At 34.1% G+C, this 19,717-nt stretch overlaps 1 long non-coding RNA gene and 2 pseudogenes across 3 annotated transcripts; 1 reads left to right on the top strand and 2 right to left on the bottom strand.

Moving 5' to 3' along the window:
- Positions 1-312: 312 nt before the first annotated feature.
- Positions 313-8,419, bottom strand: LOC140955051 (uncharacterized; annotated as a pseudogene).
- On the top strand, positions 3,808-6,813 carry LOC118040702 (uncharacterized). Of its 3 annotated transcripts, none has more exons than XR_004686175.2 (4): positions 3,808-4,051; positions 4,268-4,604; positions 5,327-5,435; positions 6,756-6,813. It is a non-coding gene; the product is annotated as an uncharacterized lncRNA (long non-coding RNA). The 3 variants fall into 3 exon arrangements; XR_004686174.2 differs by having other exon boundaries at positions 6,715-6,813; XR_004686176.2 differs by lacking the exon at positions 6,756-6,813 and adding an exon at positions 6,620-6,711.
- A 5,319-nt stretch (positions 8,420-13,738) lies between the features above and the next one.
- LOC140955050 (uncharacterized) overlaps positions 13,739-19,717 on the bottom strand; it is a 55,831-nt pseudogene continuing 49,852 nt past the window's right edge.

Genomic DNA, 19,717 nt, shown 5'->3' with positions numbered 1-19,717 from the left:
ATGCTCATGCAATACATCCAAAGTTTTCGCCACCCCAAAGTGACCCATTAAACCACCCCCATGTGCTTCACGAACAAGAAATTCACGCAAAGAACTAGCAGGAACACACAATCTATTCTCTTTGAACAAATAACCATCCATCAAATAAAACTTACCGAAAGCCGAATGTCCACATGCATTATAAATCTTAGCAAAGTCAGAGTCATTATCATACAATTCCTTCACATATTCAAAACCTAACAATCTAGTATTCATGGTGTGTAAAAGAACATACCTGCGCGAGAGTGCATTAGCTACGATGTTCTCTTTCCCTTACTTATACTTGATTACGTAAGGGAAAGTTTCAATGAATTCAACCCATTTTGCATGCCTCCTATTCAACTTACCTTGTCCTTTCGGATGTTTCAAGGACTCATGATCCGAATGGATTACGAACTCTTTTGGCCACAAGTAATACTGCCATGTCTTAAGTGCTCTTACCAATGCATAGAGTTCTTTATCGTAAGTTGGACAGTTCAAGGTCGCTCCACTTAACTTCTCACTGAAATACGCAATAGGTCTCCGATCCTGCATCAAAACAGCACCTATTCCAATTCCAGACGCATCACATTCTATTTCAAATGCTTTTGTAAAGTTAGGTAAACCCAAAACAGGTGCAGAACATAATTTCTCTTTCAAAAGAACAAATGCCAATTCTTGTTCCTCTCCCCATTTAAACCCAACAGATTTTTTAACAACTTCATTTAAAGGGGCAACTATTGTACTGAAATCTTTCACAAAACGCTTGTAAAAACTAGCTAACCCATGAAAACTCCTTACCTCACTTACCGATTTGGGTGTAGGCCAATCCCGGATGGCCTTAACTTTCTCCTCATCCATCTCGATACCCTGTGCAGTTACAACATAGCCAAGAAACACAATTTTTTCCATGCAAAAGGCACACTTTGTAAAATTAGCATACAATTTCTCACTACGCAACACACTAAGTACATTCGCAAATGATCAAGATGCTCAGTTAAGTTCTTGCTATATATCAAAATGTCATCAAAATACACAACCACAAACTTACCTATAAATGCACACAAAACATGATTCATTAAGCGCATAAATGTACTAGGTGCATTTGTAAGTCCAAACGGCATTACTAACCATTCATACAAACCATGTTTAGTTTTAAATGCTATTTTCCACTCATCACCTTCTTTCATCCTAATTTGATGGTACCCACTTTTCAAGTCAATTTTAGAGAAAATACAGGATCCATGTCACTCATCTAACATGTCATCAAGCCTAGGAATGGGATGTCTATATTTTACCGTTATGTTGTTGATGGCCCGACAATCAACACACATCCTCCATGTTCCATCCTTCTTTGGCACAAGTAGCACGGGTACAGCACACGGGCTCATACTCTCACGAATGTAGCCCTTTTCCATCAGCTCATCAACTTGCCTTTGAAGCTCCTTCGTCTCCTCGGGATTGCTTCAATAAGCTGGTCGGTTAGGAATTGAAGCTCCGGGTACGAAATCAATCTGATGCTCTATCCCCCTCAATGGTGGTAATCCGCTAGGAGTATCGTCGAGGAACACATCATCAAATCCCTGCAACAAAGAAATAGCAACACTAGGCACAATATGATCAAGATCATTAGTATTAAAGTAAGCCTCTTTGTACACAAGTAAGATCACTGGCTTGTTAGTGAAAAAATCTGACCTCACCCTCTCTAGCATAAAAATTGGGTTGTTTTTTAGTTTTTCCACACAATTCTCATCACACTTGCTCACTTTCTTCACTCCTCTTGTCTTACCTCCACTCTCGGCTAGATTTGGGTGTTTTTGAGTTGTGGTCGAATGGTTTGATTTGTTTGGAGTGTTGGCCAAATATTTGCTTGTGTTTGGATGGGTGGGCGAATGGGTTGTAGTGGTTTGGGTTCTAGCCGAATTTGACGGTCTTCTCTCCCCTTGTTCCTCACCTTGATTTTCTCTCCCCATCGCCTCATGCTCACTTTTTAGCTTTATTTGATCATCATACACCTGTTTGGGTGTAAGAGGTACAAGAGTGATGGTTTTACCATCTTTTACAATGGTATACCTATTTTTAACCCCATCATGAATTGCCTTCCTATCATATTGCCATGGTCTCCCCAACAAGATGTGACTTGCTTGCATTGGTACCACGTCGCACAGAACTTCATCAACATATTTCCCAATCGAAAATGGAACCACAACCTGTTTAGTCACTTTCACTTCACCACTATCATTCAGCCATTGCAATCTATATGGTTTAGCATGCTTAGCAGTACACAAATTCAGTTTACTAACAAGGGTGACATTGCAAACATTAACACAACTTCCACTATCTATAACTAAACCACACACCTTTCTTTGTACGTAGCAACGCGTATGGAAGATGTTCTCCCTTTGTTCATTAGTATCATCTTCTTTGACCTGAACCTGAAGTGTTCGCCTTATAACCAAGGACTCCTCAACCGGTAATGCTAACTCATCCCCATCACTATCCTCCAATGGTGGCATGCCTTCACAATCAGAACTGTCACTTTCAGATTCCACATCACCATTATCTCTAATCATCATGATTCTCTTGTTTGGACACTCTGAAGCATAATGTCCATGTCCCTGACACCTGAAACATTTAACATCACGAGTACGTTTAGGTTGAGTTTCAGATTTACCTTTGGCATCAGTAGGGACATCAACTTTAGCCTTTGGTGGTTCAGTTCTAGAAGGACCAAAGGATCTTGGGCGGACAGTGCCCTCTCTCTTTAGATTCGGCTTCCAAGATGATGACGAACCCGAATTAAACGCTGGCCGAGCATGCCCCCTCCTAAGTTGTCTCTCCACCTTCGTCGCCATGTGAACCATGTCCTCTAGCTCCACATAGTGCTGTAGCTCAACCACATTAGCAATGTCCCGATTCAACCCATTAAGAAATCTAGCCATGATGGCTTATCTATCCTCAACAACATTAGCCTGAATCATTGCTATCTCCATCTCTTTGTGATATTCATCTATTGTCTTATAACCTTGATTCAGACCTTGGAGCTTCAGATATAAGTCTCTATGTAAACCCCCGTAAATAAAAATAAATAATAATAATAAAAAGAAAGAAAGAAAGAAAGAAAAAAAACAACACATAGGATCGAAGTAATGATGTTTCGATAAGTAATGGATATTTGGTATGAAAGAAATGAATAAATAGTAGGAATGACAATAAATATGTCATGTGAGAGAGAGAATGATCTCCATAAACAAATTTATAGGTATTGTTGAAGTCGAAAAGAGATTCATGATTTTTAGTTTAAAACTTGTAATGTTGGCGAAACCAATGATGAGTTTCAATGGATAAAAGAATAAAAGCAAAAACCCAGAAAGATATGTAAACCCCAGTCAAAACATGTATTTTGACAAATTAATGATAAATATGGTAATATTGAATTTATTGAGTATAAATTAAGGGGAAATGTCATGAGGATCTAAGTAAATAAATTAATGCATGAAATTCAGATTTTAGCGTAAAAGACACCAATTGTCTAGTTTACGGTATCGATGATAGATCTCAATCCGACCGTTGGATCGGGCTGAAATTTTATAAAGAATCTCTAGACATATTGTTTTATATTAGGTTCAATTTTCGTGTCAATCGGAGTTTGGAAAGGATTTACGAGAGCACTGAAAATCAGGTAAATTGAAGAAGATGATACAAGGGGCATTAATAAGGGTATTTTTGTAATTTTATCAAAACAAATACTCTCCTCTCCTCTCTTTAAAAATAGAGCATGCCTGCAAATGGAAAAAATAGGAGGGAGACCATTTGTTTTGTCCCATTTTCTTCATTTTCTCTTCATTTCTTCAAGCTAAATAAAAAAGGAGTGTTCTTAGGAGGATTATATCCAAGAAAACAAATTAAATGACAACTTAGAGAGTTATAGAGCTTGAGAGAAACAAAGAGAAGAAGCTGGAAATTGGAAGAGGAGGACATGATTTTTGTAAATTTTTGCAAGAAGTCATTGAAATAAGTTAAAGTAGCAAAGGTAAGCAACATACCCTTTAGTAATTTCGTTTTTCTCTCTTGTTCTTGCATGAGGAGAAGAAAACCTCCAAGTTTAAAATTCTAGGGTTCATGTAAATATTTTAGGGGAGTAATTGTTCATGTGAATTTCGAGATTAATTGCATGATAATGGCTTGATTTGCTGATAAATAAAAGGAATAAATTGATTTGAAACTATGGGTTTTGGGATTGCAACAGGGCAGGCACTTCGGCAGCCATAGTTTGACTTTCCACCGTTGGATTAGATTGCTTTTTGGATATGTTATTATACTCAATGTCACCTGCATTCTGACCAGAGGGATTGTAAATGTCAGATTTGGTTTGAGGGCTGTCACCGGAGCAACATTTCTAGAAAATCACCCTTCAAGACAGCCTTGTTCGTCAGCCGTTATATCATTGTTTTCACTGTTGGATTGATCTCGATTTTGGATATGTTGTTCATCCCGATGTTATATAAATTATGAACGGTTTAGATCGGAAAAGAACACTCCTGCCAGAAATTGTGCTTCCCGAACAGCAGGTCTCCAAATTTCAGGTCAGTCCGGTATTGTTCTGATATCAGGAGTTTTAACCGTTGGATGTATGTTAATTTTGGATATGTTATTCTAATGATGATGATGTATAATTCCACCATTTGGATTTATTGAATTCTAAATTTACAGAATGATGTTTTAAGTTTGGTTTGAGAAATATTGAATGAAAATATGAGGTTTAGCATAAAAAGTATGTTTTGGGACTAAGGATAATGACAATGGGTTTAATGATGATGGTTGTGTTTGTGTTATGTTTGAGTCATGTTTGATGTGTTGATAAGTGATGGCATAGTTAAATTCTATAAAGAATAGTGATTGACTAATACTTTGGTTGTGTTAGAATGGGAAATCATGTTGTAAGTTGAATTATGATATAAGGAATCATTTTGAGTGTGCTTTTGGAAAAATATGGCATGTGTAGTCATTGATGAAATTTAAGTTAAATTACATAGTTTGGTGATAGATTAAATGTCTTGGGACAAAAGAAAATCGGTGACGAAAAGTCATGCCCTTTGGAAATTGAAGATCATTGATGAAGAATTGAATTAAATGGGCGTTTAATGTTAGTGTAAATAAATTCTAATGTAAATGAATTTAAATGACAAGAAAATAAATACATTCATGGAAATTGTTTACGGAAGTATTTGATTTTGTGAATTTATGAATGTTATGAATAAATCGGGAAGATTCAATAATGATTCAGGATGTTATATTAAAAATGTAGGAGAAGCATTCACTTGACTTCTTAGGAGCTCATATAGTAGGAGCTTAAGGAGGGACCGCAAGAGGGGCACAACAACAACAAGGAAGAGCAAGTTGAGCTTCTGCAGCTGGTAGGTGTTCTATGCCTACACTTTTTACGTAGCGTTAATTTACTAATTTATTAAATTCTTGGTCTTTGCGTCTATGGGTGAAACCACAAAGAGAGAGGATAAAGTGAAATAAACAAGAAATTAAAAATGGATTTGAGTACTTGATTGGGTTAAGAATATGAATTACACTAGTAGACTTCGTTGATGATCATTACTCGAACTTGATTAGCCGGTCCCGAATGCGGAGGCTAATGATGTTAGTAAGGTTTACTAACATCGGCATAATGATCCCTGAAAACGAGGGATACTGAACTTGATTAACTATTTGGGTGAGAATAGTTAATGATATTGACCGGTGCTGTCAATATCGGCAATCACACGAAACTTGATTAACTGGTCCCGAATGCGGAGGCTAATGATGTTAGTAAGGTTTACTAACATCGGCATAATCATCCCTGAAAATGAGGGATACTGAACTTGATTAACTATTCGGGTGAGAATAGTTAATGATATTGACCGGTGCTGTCAATATCGGCAATCACACGAAACTTGATTAGCCGGTCCTGAATGCGGAGGCTAATGATGTTAGTAAGGTTTACTAACATTGGCATAATCATCCCTGAAAATAAGGGATACTGAATTCGATTAACTATTCGGGTGAGAATAGTTAATGATATCGACCAGTGTTGTTGATATCGGCAATCACATGAAACTTGACTAGCTATTCCTGAAGTGAAAGCTAATGATGTCAAGAATCTTGGCATCAACATTTCGGAAATATTCCAAGATATTATGGAAAGAAAAATCTGATTGGCTATTTCATGTTAGAAATAGTCGATAACATCAATCAATGGTATTAATTTTGACGTTTACAATAGACTTGATTAGTCGATCTTGATAGGGGAGACTAATAACACTAATGAAAATTTATTAGTGTCAACATTCCCTTCCAAGTTTTAGGGGAGAGGTATTATAATGATATTTTCCTACAAGGAATAATTAAAAATATTAATGAAATGGGGATTGACATCTTGATAGGATTATTCATTCGGCCTTGAAGAGGCGGATATTGATTGGAAATTATGGAATAAGATGGGCAGAGGAACTAGTTACCCGGTGATGGGCTAGTGGCATTAGTTTTGTTTTCTAATGACTAGAATATACAACTTGAGTTAAACTTACTTGTGTGGTGTTAATATTGTCAGGATGACTGACTTGTCAGATTATAAATGGAATGTTGGATGATACCTAATTGTTAAACAAAAATGGTAATTTGTGTTTATGTTATGGATTATTGAAGAAGAAGAAAGAGGATCTGATGAAGATCTTATTCTTGTGAAGGATGGAGGCAAATATCGTATCTCTTGGGACGTGAGAATAGAAGTTCATTAACCATGGTAGGTGCTATACACTTAAGGAATGCAATGCTGTGTGTGTGTGTGTGATGTATTTTGAATTAATTAATGAATTGTAATTGATATAATTTGAGAATCATGTCCTGCGCACATGGAGGATGTCAAAGAAATTATGACTAATAATGTAAATATGTTGTATTAAGGTTTCTTGTTGTTGCTGGCATGATAAGAATTTGGTGATAATTATAATAGTGTAACAAGATGCTAATAATAGTGATAGATAGTGAAATTTGGCCTTAACTATAGTGGTCAAATGAGATTAGGTTGATGAATTAAACAGAATGATGTATGTATGGTATTCACATTATTTGAAGATGGATTGGATGTGAATATTGTGAAAATGATGGCAGGTTCCATGATAATGAGAGATTTTACTGAAAATCTAAAGAAACATTGGAATGTGTCGAAATGGGCACAAGAAATATGTAAGTTGAATATATTTATAAACTAAAATTGGACCGAAATCATGATGAGTTTGACAACTTATATGGAAAAGCCATAATGGGTATAATAGATGTTGGGATTGAAATTAATATAAAGAGATAGAGTAAGAGGGAGAGAAATCACATGGTAGATATTATAATGAATTAAATGCGTTCATGAGGTGAAACAAGACAAAATGAAAATGTTGAATGATTCTAGGAAGGATGGATAGAGATGTAATAATGGAAGGATAAATGAGAATTCCAAGGAACTATGATTGCATATCGTTGAATATAAGTTTAATTACCTGTGCATGTATTGTGTGATTTTCCTTTTATGCTATATTTATTATATACATTATGAAATTGCGGGTCCTTCAGATTCACGCCAGGAGTAGCGTTTTAGGTCCTCTAGTCTCCTTTTTGTATGATTGAATAAGAAGATGAACATTAATGTATTTTGTCTTTAAGGAACTAGATGACTTAATATGTAATAGTACTCCTTTTACATCAAGTGTCGGGACATAAAAATGTATTATTCTGTATTTGTAATCTTAATTTGTTTACTTGCAATTATTATGAATTATGTGTGTTAATGGGAAAGAAATGAGCATGCGAAATGTGAGGCATGTACCATGAATGATGTGTTGTTGAGGTTCTACATGATTATGATATGATTGAGAAATGAGTATAACTGTACAGAATGATTGTCGATAACTTGGGACCTCCAAGTATAAAGGAAACTCTGCCGAAATTTCCACTGAAATTTCGGCAAGTCTCAGATAAGTTCAGTGGATGAAAAAAAAAATACCCATTTTTTTAAAAGTTAAGGCTCAAAGTTCTTTTATGAATGTACTAAATTACAGGGTGTTACACTCTATAATAGTGGTTTGGCACAAATCGTCTCCTTATTAAGACTTTCATCTCCCCCCAAGTCTGAATGGGTCGCTCGCCATTCCTCCTCCTACTGATCACAATCTGATCCCACCAAATCAATGCATACTCCGTAAACTCAATTATCACCAATTTCACCTTTTTTTTGTTCAGAATAGTTATGGCAATCAAAAATCCAATCCACCTTTTTCTCTCACTCCAAATAAGCCTCCGGATCGTTTTTACCTTGAAAGCTAGGAATTTTTAGTTTAATGGTGTCCAAGTCCCCATCCATATCGTCATAAGTGCTCATGCCACGGAAATTCACATTCCTCCTAGCCCTGTTCGGTCCAGACCTGATTCCTTGGCCAGCTGATACAAAATCATAGTCATCTTCACCCCCATCTACGTTTTCATCAACAAACTCTTCAAAATCAGATCTAACATTTCGTGCCGCCATACGGACCATATTTCCCCGGCGATCAGCCCCAGAAATCTGTTGCTTAATCGAATTCACCTCATCTTTCAGATCCTTGTACGTCCTAGACAACAGCTCAAGTTGCTGGCCTATGGATCGCAATTGGAAAGCTACGTCAACGTTTTGTGTCGCTGATTCATTGTTCTCAGACATTCTTTGAATCTGTAAAATTTGGTTTGTAGCACAAAATATATCCTCACACACCTCTCGTGTATCACACAAAACAAAAATTAAGGCTTTTCACTCTATTAAGCTCTCTATGCCTTTTACCTCACAACTTGCTTTCTTTTGGTTCTTTAGGAATTGAAATCAACAAATCAAAGTCAATAGCCTTCGCAGCGCACTCTAAATATAATTTTCAGACTCAAGAATCAATAAATATACTGAAAACAAAGCAAAACAAAACTAGGATTACGATTTTGCAAGTAGCAATGTAAATTCGTACGAATTGTGGACGAAACAAAGACATGAAATAAAACAGAAGCGAATGTTAAGAAAACAATTACTTGACTCCTAGATAATCCAAATATAGCAGAAACAAAAATATTTGGACAAAACTAAACAGCAAAGATCATGTTTTGAAACTTGAGGCAAATCTAACCTATTACGCAATTTTACGTAACAGAATTGAAACCCAGACCAAACGATCTCGAAATGACCTCAAATTCAATATTTAGTATTACAATACTATGAAAACACCAAAACTCAATTTATAGGTCGTTCTATAATGTCTAGGTACCCAACAGTTTGCGGCAGAATTGAACCTCCAATTAAAACCTCTAGAAACCGATATCAAAATAATCCCAAATTTAATATGTGGTGCAATCGCATACCAAATACTCAAAATATGAAGTTTCAATAGATTCCAAGGTGTTTTACCTAGGGTTCACTAAGAGTAGTGTTTTGCGGCAGAATTGAAACTCGAATTAAAACCTCAAGCAAATAATATCAGAATAAGCCCAACTTTGATATATCATGCGATACCACCCCCAATAGACTGAATATGAAGTTTAAATTGATTCCGAGGTGGTTTGCTTATGGTTCACCAAGATTTGTGTTTCTGCAGCAAAAATTGAATGATCCTTCAAATTTCAACTAATCACTCTTTTCTCTATTTCTTTCTGATTTTTTTTTCTTTTTAACAAACTGATATGATTAGAGACAGTAACAAGATGAAATATAAACTTTTTTTTTTTTGCTTAGATGACACAGACACGAAGAACAAGAAGATGGATGCAAACACTGAAAAACTTAAGGGACACTAAAAAAATGAAAATAACATAATGATATGACCTTGTTTCGGAGCCTAGCTCTGATACCAACTGATGCGAACCTCGTGATCACGTGGTCACGCAACCCACAATCAAGATTGAGATCTGATCCCGGAAAGCTGAAATAGGTCTGATATGAATGCGACACAATGGAAACCTATCCCAAGGCACCAACACTATTGGAATGAGTAGAATGACGCCACGAAGCCAGTTAATCTTCGATAAGTCAGATTCAGTTCGTTCAAGAACTGACGAATGCAAGAATCACTCTCACACATTAAAACTGAAAAATTCAGAATAATAATCATCAAAGCTGCCGAAATTTTGGCCTACATGAGTTTAAATAGTTCTTGAAAAGTTAACCATAATGGACTCTTTATGTGGACTTATATGAGGTCCACTCAAAACTGGCCCAAAACCCTAAAATGAAAAGCCCATAACTTAATCCAAACAAGCCTTGGATCCTAGCTTAAAACAAAGTATGAATTAAGCCCAAATAAGCCTTGGGCTGTAGCTAACAAAATAAAATAAAGTGGACCTTCCAATTCTGACTGCGTACCGAGTCATCCATTTGGAACATGTAATGGGTCCTTACTGGTGTTTCTGAGCTGGTTCGCATCATTACACTTGGTACAACAAATACTTGGCACTCTCATTATGGTATTTACCTACACCTGTGCTATGAAAGGAACTTGATTTGTTGTTAACATAAGTTAGAATCATGAATTCCTGACAATATTTAAAAGTTTGGTGTTACTTAAAGAAGATAATTAATATGATCATATTAACAATTTATAATGAGCTATTAGTGACAAATCATCCGATCGGAACCTCCTTTGTGTGTGGTTTCCAGTTGAATAATAAGATTTTACACTATACTTGTTTGAAATACCATTAGTGGATCCTCTAACCTTGACATTTGTTTTTATCATTGTTTAATCCTTACATTGATCTTTCATCTCAAAATTCTCAACTTCTCCTTCTTCTTTATTACTATTATTATTATTATAATATTACTACTACTACTACTGTTGCTGCTGCTATTATTACCATTAATATTAGTATTATTATTATTATTATTTCTATTACTATTATTGTTATTGTTGTTGTTGTTGTATTATTGTTAATTATAATTTATACAATTAACCTCCTTATGGTTCGACCCCGGTCTTGCCGGGTTAGTTATCACTTGGGAGAAGACATCAATCTTTTGGTTGTGTTAAGTTTTTGGCGCCGTTGCCAGGGAGGTAAATTCTTGTATAAATTATAATATGTATTTTATTTTCTCCTTTCACTTTTCTTATATCTAACTTTGTTTCTTTTGTTTTGTTTCCTTTTGTTTTTTGTTCTTTTCTTCTTCCTTTTAATCTCTTTCTACATGTGCATGAGTGTTTGGTCACGTACATTAAGTGGTAGACTTTGTAGGGTATCCTCATCATTTTCAGAAAATATGGTCAAAGAAGATAACTAGTCACTTCATCATGAGAATAATGAGAATAATCGTGTTAGAACACTTAGAGACCACATGAATCCCACATAAACAAATGCACCCTCATGCATACTTTTTCCTCCTAATGCATCTCATTTTAATTTTAAGCAAGACATTATTCAACTTTTACTTGCATTTGAGAGAATTTGAAGAAGTTTGTAACACCTATAATAACTTAAATTGTAGCATGAATATCATTAGATTAAAGTTTTTTTTCTTTTTCATTAAAAGATAAAGCTAAAACATAGCTACAAAATCATAGGTCAGGATTCATTCATGCTTGGATGAAATGCAACAATAATTTTTAAAGAAGTTTTTTCCATCTCACAGAACCAACTCTTTCAAAAGACAAATCACCACTGATACGGTTCAGCCCTGTGATACGACCCAAGTGAGGTAATTTTTTGAAATGCCTTGGGGCAGGTTTCCATTATGCCACACTCCTATCAGACCTATTTTGGATTTCTGGGATCAAATCTCAATCTTGATTGTGGGTTGCGTGACCACGTGATCACGAGGTTCGCATCACTGAATTTTAAAAGTTGACGCAAAACAGATTTGTTTACGACGAGTTGAGTCGAAATCTGGAACCTACAGTAAATGATGTCCAATTAAGAAAAAATTTCAGATATAGTGCTCTACCAACCCAAATAGACAGAATATGAAAGACATTTCCAAAATAAGCTGCCACATCCTTTTAAGAAAAGAATCCTAGCCAAATAGGAAATCCACAAGTCAAAAGGAAGTAAATAACAAAACTCGTACAGCCTTTGTTGACCCGTGTTTGGATGCCTTGCCGATCTCCGATTGACATGATATTTTAACCCAACGTAGGACAACATGTCAGGAGACTCCACGTAACATTTCAGCCCAATCCAATGGTAGGATTGAGAATTATGACTATTATCGTAAAACTGGATAGTTGCACATTTTACATCAAAATTCGAATTTGACCTTGCCTGGATCGTATCACAGTATGTGGCGTTGTTATACCTGAGAATGATCTAAAAGATCGGGTCACAGGTTTCCAGCCTATATACTGAGTTTATAAAAAGATTAAAGAGATATATTATATAATATAAACAGATTTCTGATGCGAATGAACAAGGCAAGACCAACAATGTCAGGATCCTTGATCAAACACAAAGCATACTTAACGTACATAAAATATAACAAGAATGTAAATAATAATAATAATAATACTAGTATTAGTAGTAGTAGTAGTAATAAATAAAAAGATGAGGAAGGAATTAATGAGAACTTGAAGATTACTGTAAGGATTAAACAATGATAAAAACAAATGTCAAGGTTAGAGGATCCACTAATGGTATTTCAAACAAGTATAGTATAAACTCTTATTACTCAACTTGGAAACCACACGCGAAGGAGGTTCCAATCAGATTATAAATTATTAACATGATTACATTAATTATCTTATTCGAATGATGCTAATACTTGTAAATGTTGTCAGGCATTCATGATTATAACTTAAATTAACAACAAATCAAGTTCCTTTCATAGCTCAGGTGTCGGTTATACCATACAGTATGGGCTATGAAAGTGCCAAGTATTTGTTGTAACAAGTGTTATACAACATAAATCTAGATTAACAATTTAACAAGCAAAGTATTAAAAGTGAACAAGGTAACAAATATAAAACATGTTAATATCAAGCATTAAAGTCCATGTTGAGTTTATACTATACTTATTCTTACACCATTAGTGTACCCTTTTCACCTTGACATAATAGATTTAGCTAAACATAATGAAAGAAAGAAACATAAATAAACAAGATAAGAACATAATTATACAAATAAAGGAAAGGAAATGAAGAGCATAAACAAGAGATTAATATAACATCAAATAAAACTTAAACATTACAAAATACAAAGAAAAAAAGCAAGAGCATGATCTTGATCTGAACACCAAGATGCCTAAATGCATGGCAAATGCCTCCTTTTATAGGCCAAAATTTGAAACTATTGATTTGATGAATAATTGTTGAGTGGGTGGCCACATCTTGACTTGGTGAAAATCCTTATCTTCTTGTTTGAATAAAACGTCATTGCTAACATAAGAACTGGAGCCACCTATACTCATGAAAGTTCTAGGAAATTCTCTTAGCTTTCCAGGAAAAAAAAGTTGAGGTCATTTGGCTTCTAAAACTCAAGATATGGGTTGAACACTAAATAGTGTCGGGGCTGCAGGACAGATTCAGACTTCTCCGTTGTTGCTATAATTTGAAGTCTCACTAACTCACCCCCTTCTGAGTACATTGGTGCTGCAGGTATATGAGAGGAGGTGTCTGCCAAGGGATCCTAGTCTGGATCACATTCATTAAGAAAACTCTGGTCACTTCCCCGAACTGGGGATGGATCAGTCTTGGCTCCTTGCCTTGTTCTCACCATCCTGAAAACACATTTCAAAATCATCTAATTATTTGTGTCCCTAGAATAGCAACCTGGGCTCTGATACCAAATGTAACATCCCCCATTCCGGGATAAAACAACAATCTCATGTCAATCGAAAAAAAAAAACAGAATAATTTTTTTTTTGTATATATATATATATATATATATATATATATATATATCATGGTCTTCGTATTAAAATCTACCGGAATTTCGACAGGGTCCCCCCCTATCTGGAAGGTCCCAAGTTATTACCATGGAATCTTTTTACATTTCCAATAACTCGCATCTCATAACTTAATTCCCGACCCAATCATCCTAGGTTTCAATTTCCACACTTATACTCATACCTATCAACCACAATATTTATGATATGCATTATATAACAAAATATCATTATAGATGGATAAAAATAAATAAATATAATTACATAGGCATGAAGTATGGTTATATGAACTACATGGTTAAATTCATTCAATCAAGTTTAAACATTAATTATACAAATTAAGTTATACAAACAATTTCATGTTTATAAAATATAAGGGTATACTCCCTAGAACCTAGATTACAAGAAGGGAACATAAGCTAGGATCTACTCCTGTCGTACATGCGATGATCTTGAAACAAAATACATATTATTGAAAGGTGAATATTACAATAAATATAACAACACAAATATCTAATAATTTCAATAAGGTAAACTGCATTCATAGTTCATTCGCTTCTCCCTTCTAGTTTTTATTAGAATCCCTTCCTTATCCAACTATTAATAATTGTTCCCTTTGCCACTTTCAACCTTCATTCCAGACTTTATGAGATCGAACATGATTATTTTTACTTATCACATTACCAATACCAATTTCACTAGCATCATCATCATCATCCCATATGAGTCGATGCAAGGTGATCCCCTTATCCGAGATCCTAACATACATTAAATGTATGCTAGCCAATACAAGATGATCCCCTTACCCGGGATCCTAACATACACTAAATGTATGCTAGTCTATACATGGTGATCCCCTTACCCGGGATCCTAATATACACTAAATGTATGGTAGTTCAATCATGGCGATTCACTTACTCATTATCCTAACATACACTAAATGTATGCTAGTTTATGCCTCAAATCGCACTTCTCATATTTCCTTTGTTAGTGATAATTTCATCATTTAGCAATTCACACAATAACTTTTCACCTTGAATACACTTATATTCAATAATTTATATTTCACATTTGTTATATAAATAAATCATGGAATTAATTAGGAAGTATAGGGCGATTCACTTACCTGCAATAGAAGCTCTACTCGTGCTCCCCTATTATTATTGTTGTTGTTGCACCACACCTGTGGTCCCTCCTACAATTCACAAGTTTATCTCATAAATTATCCTCACTCAAGGATATGTTTTATTATAAACATATCAACAAACCAATAAGTCTTTCTTTCAGTCATTTCTTAATATTTTACGTTTTTCTCATCTCACCCATTAAAATTGTCATTCTTTATCCAACCGCAGTTATCATTCCTTTATATATATATATATATATTTGAATTGTTTATGCTTAAATCCCAAATTGTTACTGTCTCATTTTTGAACTGTTACTCTCCGACCTCTCCTAAGATTTTTAACTATATCTAGAGTTATAGAACTTCAATTCAAGCGAGATTAGTATTGTTGGAAAGCTAAAACATGAGGCTACAAGTTCTCTGAAGGAAGGAGAGCCCAGTTCTGCCTCTAAGACAGTCAAAATTTCTCATCAACAAACCAGACCTACTACCCTATAGGGTCTGTAATGACCCAGTTTCGGTTGGTGACCTATAGCTGGAGTTCTATAACTCCAAATTGAGCAAGACCAATTTCATTAGTTAGCTAACATTCAAAACTACAATTTCTATAAGGAACTTGATCATAATTCCTTCATCCTCCTACTTGAAATCTCTCTGAAAGTCAAGAGACGAAACTGTCTAGATTCGTCAACCTTTCCATTTACATACAACATATGAAGTTCTTTAATTTAGCAACTCATACTTTTTCCTCAATTCAAGTCTAAGAACTCAAATCTATAAATTAACATCCAGACATCAATTCATAATCAACTTGAAATGACTTATAAGAGCAGGTTTAGAATACCTTACCCGGTACGAATCAAAGTTTCGATCCCTCCTTTTCTTTCTAATGACAGGTGGCCCTCCCCTTTTCTCTTCTTGTTAATTCCTTTCCCATCAGTATTTATTCTACCTATAACCCTTAATCTTGGATGGTCTTTTTTTTTTTTTTGAAATTTTGGTGTTTCTCTCTTTATTTGTAAAAATGAATATAAAAACTCCCTCTTTTCTTTCTTTACGTTATCTGCAGATTTTTGTTTTGTGAGAAAAGGAGTACTTATACTCTATAATTATTCTTATTTACATTTAGGCCCCATTTTCTTTAAGTGTATTCATTTTGCCCCCACTTCTTTTTAGTTTAGTTTATTTCCTTTAATTTAATCCAGCCTTGATTTTTTTTTTCTCGGGATTTACAATATTGATATCTCTCTTAGTTGTCTTATAAATCTTCCTTTTCTAATGAAATACATCTATTCATTTTAAAGGGGAAAAAGTCAAATTATTAACTACTGTGATGGTCATTTGTCTTCCTTTGTTTCCTTCCCCCCTACTCTTTTGAGCGGTGTGCACTATTAGGTTTCGCAGGTTCACAGAAGATCAAAACTGAGGTTCTCAAGAATCCAATTCTTAAAATAATTGCTGAGAAATTAGGCAAATCTCCAGCACAAATGGTTCTTCGATGAGGACTACAAATGGGCCACGGTGTGCTACTTAAAAGCATAAACGAGGCAAGAATCATAGAAAACATTGACATTTTTTTACTGGTCTATTCCTGAAGACTTATTTTCCAAGCTTTATGAAATTGAGCAGGCAAGTGACAGGGTTCTCTCTCAATGTTTTATGCCTATGAATGTTTATGTGCACTTGCTCTACCTAATACATTATTTTTTGTCTTGAGCTGCACTACACCTACTAAATATCTGATAATTGTAGTTCTGAGTAAGTAATAGTTTACTACAGTTATATAAAATTTTGCTTGAATTAGCCTGTAAGATTTTATGGGTCTGGTCATGCAAGTGGTCTCTTGCGTTAATGCACTTAGGCTCATGTGTTTACCTACTTGATGAATCTTAGGGTCATATATTAGCGCTCTGAATTTATCAAGTAATTACACACAACTAAATCATCCATGAGCTATAAGAAGTAATTTACTTCCTTCAAAATGCAAAATGATTGACCTTATAATTTAAACATGTAGGAGAGGCTTGTTATAGGAAATACTTTTGTGCATGGGACTTATGGTGCATAAAGGACAATGGATGAACTCTAGGATGGTGAAATGTGAGAAGATTCCAAGTGTAAAAACACTGGATTTTCCATTTTAGCTGCTTGTCTCTCACATTACTCAATTTTCAAATGTTTAGCCAGCTCTTAATTATTAGAGCAATAATATGTTGAATCAAAAAACATGTGGACAATATGTTGTTATATATTTAGCAGTAGCAAAGCCACTTGATTACATTTCAGTCATGAAAGTTCACCAAAATCATATTAAAAAATGTATTTATTATAAATAGATGAAAACATATTCACAAGACATTCTGCCTCAAAATCAAGTGTGTTCATAGCAGCACAACAATTATCTCAGCATTTATGGAGGTGACAATGAACAGTTGGATCCCAAGTATCCATGCTTTAAGGAAGAGAGCATTACTTGCCTAATTATCTGTTGGCATATGGAATGGTTTGTGTCTAACGTGGCTGGTCCTTTTAATTTATTTTTTTTAAATACATCTTGGTACTAGAATCTTTATTGTTCGGTAATTTTTTCATGGGAGTGGAAAGAGTAGTCATCAAATTTTGGAAGAGAGAGAGAGAGAGATCTCTTTATTAACGACGATCCCAACCATAAAAAAAAAAAAAAGTTAAAATTGGTGTTAACGAGTTTCACTAGGTAAAGGGAGTCTTATAGTGTTTGTTTTAAGCCTCGATATAGCCTAAGAAACTAAATATATGTCAAGGATGCAATATTTTTTCTGGTTTTTTTTAGTGGTTTAAACCTTTTTTTGGTTCATTAGGTTGATAGGTTGGTTGCTTGGTGTTTGTAGGGTGTTTTGCGATTAAAATGGTTGAAAAACAAGGTTTTTTTGGTAAAAAAAACTAGCAAACCCAAATTTCCAACCACAAAAATGGTTGTTGGATTTTGGGCTGACAGACAACACATCGTCTCCCACAATAAGCAACGTCACGTTTGTCAATTCTCTTTTTAGAATAAAATTGTAGATGACTTGAAAAAAATAGTAGGCCCAGGCTCATGGGTCTGCATTAGCCTGGGCTTCAAGGCCCATGCACTTGGGCTTTTCCTTTCTTGATACTTTTCTTTGTTTTTTTTTCCAATTGATACCTTTTTAATGTCTTTTTATAAAATATTTTTTAAGTTTGTTTTTTAATTAATACCCCTTTTATGTTATTTTTAGCTTATTTAGCCTTTTTTAAATGGTAATTATTTTTTTCAATTACATTGTATGTCTTTAATTTTTCATGAAGTTAATATAATTCATCTTTAATTTTTTTTTATATTTCATATAAATTAAATTTATTTTTATAATATAGATTGATTTTAATAAATAAATTCATTAAACACAATCGGATAAATAACATGTGTTATGCTATTAAATATCTTGATCTATATTTATCTCTTAATTTTTTACAGTTTCATTTTTATTTATCATCTATTTCTTTTTATATTGAATTATCTTTGATCTCATGATCTAGGACACATGATAGACAAGTAATCTTGACATATCTCATGTGTCATTGATTTCGCATGGTAGCCCATCTTTTTTCTAGAGTAATATTTTTATTTTTTCTTGTTATCTTATTTTTTATTGTGATATTAAATTAATCAAAATTTAACATGATTAATAAAATTCTTAATTATCTCTAATATTTTTTATTTAAAAAATTGATTCTACCTATAACATTGCACGAGAGTAATCTATAATCATCTCCTTCATGTATGGTTGAGGCAACTTGAAATGTCCTTCATGTATGGATTGAGTCATCTTGAAATGTTAGGGGGCATAATGATTGTCGTTATCAACAACAACAAAAAATGTGATGGTGATATTTGGTCAAAAACAACACCATTGGTATTTCTGCCGTGATATTCAATAAGAAAGTGAAATCAAAATTATGATGTTCTTGAATTTTCTCATAAAAAACATGATAGCAAATCCTGAGATAAACAATACCATATTAGTTCATTAACCATCCATACCTTGAGAAGTTTTACAAAAGAAGTTTTCCTTGGAAATCAATTGTTTAAATTAAACTATAATAATTTATCCGCTATTTTTCTTTAATGAGTTAATATACACATAATTAAGAAAAAAATATTATATATAAAAAAACTCTAATTATCAATTCAATCCTCAAAGCAACTAAATTCTCATGACATTACCTAGGGGTGAGCATTTTCAGTTCGGTTCGGTTTTTACTTGAAAAAACCAACCAAACCGAATTTTTATTTTTTCTTAATTCAGAACCAAAACCAGTTTAAACCGATCATTTTCGGTTCGGTTAATTGAGGAAAAAAATTGGAAAAACCAAAACTATCAAGTTATGTTTCATGTGAAGGGCAAGTTGATGCCAGCAAATGGAGAAGATGGATGATAAATTGATTAGTCTAAATGGCTGGGATTTTTAACTATGTTAAAAGTGCAAAATAATGATCTATATGACAAGAGAACCAACTCATAAAAAACCCAACACAACCTTGTAAAATCCATGAAATTGAGACTGTCTCTAATTAAATCAAATAGCAAAAATTAGGGTAAAAATATCCCTAATGCACATCTCTTTTATGCAAAAATAGATAGCAAAAAATGTTT

This window comes from Populus alba, chromosome 19, assembly GCF_005239225.2.
Source record: "Populus alba chromosome 19, ASM523922v2, whole genome shotgun sequence".
NCBI lineage: Eukaryota > Viridiplantae > Streptophyta > Magnoliopsida > Malpighiales > Salicaceae > Populus > Populus alba.
The sequence above is the reverse complement of the archived record's forward strand: the minus strand, read 5'-3'. Positions and strand labels throughout refer to the sequence as shown.